At 44.1% G+C, this 5,172-nt stretch overlaps 1 pseudogene; it reads right to left on the bottom strand.

Annotated features, from left to right (window-relative positions):
* The window catches only part of LOC102497414 (phosphatidylinositol N-acetylglucosaminyltransferase subunit A-like), a 14,790-nt pseudogene that overhangs the window by 2,696 nt on the left and 6,922 nt on the right, over window positions 1-5,172 (bottom strand).

Raw genomic sequence — 5,172 nt, 5'->3', positions numbered from 1 at the left:
GTCTGGCGGGCGAGCGCACGCCCCCTATAGCAAAAAACCTCTCCAAAAAAAAAAAAAATTTTTTGAAAAAAAAAAAAAAACTGATAAAAATTGCTAAAATTAAAAAACAAACAAACAAACAAACAAACAAACAATGATCCCTGAAGACTTCCAAAAAGACAGAGCATGGGCAGAGATAGGATAATGTACTTCATAGGTTGAGAAGTACATGTATAAAAGATAAGGAAATATTAAGTTGTTCTTGTTTTACATGCTGGCTAACAGTGATGACATTTTTGAGAATGTACGTTGTTTTCAAATTTTGTACTGAAGAACAAAATTCAAAAATCGCTCTGTATCTAAAAAGAATAAAAAGAAATATTTCAGAAATTATCCTTAGCATCAAAAGGCTAAAATATTGTTGGTTATTTTTCATAAACAAAAGAAAGTAAAGTTCTTGCTGCTTTAAATACGTAAAACATTACTGATTTTTACACTGACAATATTGGTGAGGACATTATCCTTTTCTAATTTTTCCAGCACTGTGTTGGTTCCATTACGAGAAGCAGAGCTGGGGATGCAGAGGAAGTAGTCCAGCTCTGTGTGGTCCTGCTCTGGACAGGTTAGCAGTTGGGGGTATTTTAAGGAGTGGGCTGCTTTCTCTGCATTGCTGTATTTTCCTCAACTGTGATTGTCAAGGCTGAGTCTGTGCATAGGCTATTTCCAATAATCAATGTTAAATGTTTAATCCAATTCATTCCCACTTAGACTGCTTTCTTTCTCTATCCTCACCATCCCGCCCATGACTCCACATGCGTGTGTCATGGCTAACACCAGATTGCCTCCTGATGGAGGAAAACTAAGCTGGGAATTTGTGAATCTGGTTTGGTCATATTTCCATTTTAGAGGAGAACTTGTCATGGAAGTCTCTATGGTTTAACAGGAAAAGGCCTAGACCAGGAGTCAGGAGCTGGTTACTGTTACTTAATAATTCCATGACAGGGGCCAGAAGATGGCGTGGTGACTAAGGTGCTGGAATCCCATGTGCCTGACTGTAGTTGGAGTCCTGAGCTAGAGGCTTGCTCTCTCATGTTCTCTCTCTCCTCTCTCTCTCTCTCTCTCTCTCTCTCTCTCTCTCTCTCTCTCTCTCTCATAAGTGTATGTATCTTGTAGTAAATTTAAAAAATAATTGTAATATATAAAGTTAAATAAATAGCTACTTAAAAAATAATTTCAAGACATAGGGCAAGGGACTCATCTTTGCTAAGGCTTAGTTTCCACAGTACCTGGTGCTCGTGAGGGTTCAATTACATAAAGCAGAGCAGCTGTGTAGAAGTTGTTGTAATAACCATGGTTGTGATCTACTGTCAGTCATATGGGAACCCACCATGCCACCTACTGGACCCAAACTGTTTTTTTTTAAACATCAATAAAGCAGATCAGCAGATGGCATAATGGTTACATCGATGGCTCCCACATGGTCAACTGTGGTTTGAGTCCCAGACCCAGCAGCTTGAAATTCACACAGAGCACAATGTGCATGCATGCCCAAAGTCCCAGGAGGAGAATAAAAAGGAGGGACTGTGGTATGGCCATCCCTCCTAGAGGGTGATCTTCCTTTCTGTCTTGCTGTTGTAGGGATGCACCCTATAGCAAAAATCTTTCAAAACATAAATGAATAAAAGATCGGTAAGTGGCTAGCAGGTGGTCTGGTGATTAGGATGCTGGAGTTCCATATTTCTGACCATTGTTTGAGTCTCAAACCTGACAGCTTGCTTTCTCACTAGGGGCTAGCAGGTGGCATGGTGGTTAAGACACTAGACTCCCACACGGACAACTGTGGTTCTAGTCCCAGATCTGGTAGGTCCCTCTCTCTCTCTCCATCTCTCATATAAAATTTAATCATCAGCAGCAGCAAATTTAAAACATCAATAAAAGTTATAAACCTCTGTCTAAACTAGTCAAGAACAAAAGAAAAGGTGCAATTTCCCAATATCGTAGATAAAAGTGAGGCCAGGATACTTGTCCCATGAACATAAAAGGGATAATAAGGAATACTGTGAATGTGACACACCACAGAATGCTAACCTAGATGAATGCATTTCCTCAAAAGACACAACCAATAAAATTTGCAGAAAGAGAGATCAGAGGATAAATCTATATTAGCAAATTTAATTAATAATTAGTAACCTTCCAAAACCAACACTCCTGGTCCAGATGAGTGTACTGGTGCATTCTGCCAAACATTTAAGGAAATCCATGCTGATTCTCTATGATCTCTTCCAGGTAAGAGAAGCTTCGGGAACACTTTTTAATCTGCTCTATGAGGCCAGCATAGCCCTGATTCCAAAGCCAGATAAAGGGCCTGGATAGTGGTGCTGCAGTAAAAGGCAATGCTCAGCGAGATTGACCCACAGTGGTCTTGATGGGTGTCTGAACACCTCCCTGAACACACCAGGCACACATGTGGCCATGATCCAGGGCAGACTGAGATGAGATCACAGTGTTAGGACCCTGTTGGGAATGCTGTCTCTCATCCTCTCTCTCTGGCTCACTTAGTTTAAGCCACCAGGTCTGGGACTTGAACCGTGGTCGTCTACATGGGCGTCCAGTGACATAGCCATTACGCCAACTGTTGGTCCCCTCTATAACTTCTTTTTTTTTTCTTTTCACAATGTCATTCTAGTCTTTATTTTTGGACATGTAGAATGTTTTTACAAGTCAGTTATACATGTGCAATGCTTTGCAACATTAAAAGAAGTACAATATATTTTTCATAAATTCCATCAATGTAAGTTCACTTTCAAATACATGCAAGTAGCAGGGTAGAACAATGTGTTTCCACAGACTGCCCAGTGCAGCACTGACATTTACATGTAAGGTATCCAGGAAGCCTGAAAATGAAGATTCATATAAACAAGTATCTGTCTTTTGTTTTCTTTCTGCTTTTAGACAGCTCATTATTCTCACTCTCCTTTTTACTGTGAGGATATTGATGAGTCCAGGCACCCGTGGCCCAGTGGCACCTACTGCAACATCAATAGCAGAATCTGGACTTATCCATCGCAAGAAAACGAGGAAGAGAAAGTTGAACAGAGCCAGCAAAGCAAAAATGTAGCCTGTTACTGGGCCGCAGTGACAGATGAGTCTGTCCAGTCACCCGTCCACACGGCTTCACGTGGCAACACGGCTTCCCCTGCCACCCGATCGTACACTTCTTCAGTTCTCTCCGCAACATTCCTCCAGGTACAGAAGGCCTTTACTATGTTATGGACATGTTCTGGAGCCGGCAATGCCCCTGACTTCAGTCGAAGAATAGCTTTTTCCAGTCTTTTTCCAAAGCTTTTCCTGAAGGCTCACATAAAATAATGAGATTTTCTAGAAGCACCTCAGGAATTCCACCAACCCTGGTACTTACAACCTGTAAACCACAACTGGCTGCTCCCACGATCGCCATGTGAAATGCTTCAGTAAGGGAGGTATTCAGAAAGAAATGTCCTTGAAGGAAGACATTTCCAACATCCTGTGTTCTAAAGCTCCCGAAAGAGCACCTTGTCAAGGAGCTGGCATCTTTCCCGTACTTCTTCTAGAGCGATTCTCGTTGGTCCTTCTCCTCCGATTGTAAAATTTAAATCTGGGTATTTCTGACAGAGTTCAGGTATTATACCACTGATAAATCGACCCCTTCTCTGTACACAAGCTGCTGACAACAACAGTTATCATACTCCCATGCCTTCTAAATGGGTCTGGAGTGAGGTCGGTAGGATCCACAGCATTAGGAATGACGGACACTATTTCAGGATTCAGTGCTGCTCTTAGTACAGTATTTTCCTTACTAGTAAAAGAGACACAAATGACGTGGTTTGTGTCACAAAGAGTCCCAGTTAGAAGCTTGTTTGTAAGCACCGAGCTGACATCAGCAAATCCGAAAAGGGAATGGTCCATGAAGACTGTCTGGAGCCCCCTGGTCTTGGCGTGGAGAGCGCATCATGGGCCACGGCAGAGGAAGAACTATGTGAGTGGATTATTGTGACTCTCCCGAACAATATGGACCTGAGCAATGGCAGGCCGTGACAGAGGGGGGGGGCCTGGGCTGGTGGCTGTGGCCTGGTGGTACGTGACTTTCAGAGGCAAGTAGTAGACTTCGAGGGCATTCGTGAGGTAGCGGATGCCTTTTGGGTTTCCGTAAGCCCGGGTGACAATTATGACCTTGTGCCACTTTCCATCAGCACTGAGAGAGCTGGTAAATGTGACATTCCACGCCTCCCATACCTGGGTAGAAAAAGTCAGACCCATGCATATAGTGTGGGTGCGGGTTCTACCTTTGTAGAGACTTCCAGGGCTCCCCTGGGAGAGTGTAGCTGAGCCAGGCTGGCCGTGCCCACCTGCTCTTCTACAGGCCCTGCTGAGGTGGTTTAGGCTTCAGTCCTTAGAGCAGCCCAGTTACGATATGTGTCCTCTATTACCTTAAGTGCAAAGGTGTAACGACTTTAAAATTGTCGACTGTGGCAACCGGGCCAGGAAGTCCCTAGCAGTAGAGGCGCCTGTGGAGCCTTAGGGAGACCCTGCAGGGCTTGAGGGTCAAGGGAGCGGTATTTCCCACCGAATTCCTGGGCACTGCCGGGCTTCCGTTCCCTATGGGTCTCTGGGGAGCCCTAGGGCGAGGAGGGGAAGCCCCTGCTCAGTCAGTGATGCTGCTGGTTCAGGCAGGGTCTGGCCAGGCCCAAAGGAAGGAAGAGAAAAGCCAGAGATCTGAGGCCCAGGGTCTCGGAGTTCCCAGTCCCGCGCCCCACCACATTGAAGGAACCGGCTTCAGCACAGCCGCCCTCAAAACATTCTCAGCCCCACTGGACTCTGCAGACCTCTGCCTCCACTTCCGGGCCTCTAGCGGGTGGACTTCACTCTGCTCCATCACTTGCCACTCTCCCCATCTATAGCTTCTTGAGATGGATGCTTACAGGAATCATTTTCAACATTTCTTAATTTGTAATATATTTATTTTGAGTCTACACACTTTCCTTTAAGCACTGATCTTATTGCATCCTCCTTTATTAACATGTAGAATTGTCATCACCACTCCATCCAAACAGTCCTGATTTCCGCTGGGATTTCTATTCTTTTTTTTTTTTTTTTTTTGTTTTTTTTTTATTTTTTTTTTTTTTTATGGGTCACGTCTGTTTGCCAGAAAGACAG

Source organism: Tupaia chinensis, unplaced genomic scaffold (genome assembly GCF_000334495.1).
Source record: "Tupaia chinensis unplaced genomic scaffold, TupChi_1.0 Scaffold145629_1, whole genome shotgun sequence".
NCBI lineage: Eukaryota > Metazoa > Chordata > Mammalia > Scandentia > Tupaiidae > Tupaia > Tupaia belangeri.
The sequence above is the reverse complement of the archived record's forward strand: the minus strand, read 5'-3'. Positions and strand labels throughout refer to the sequence as shown.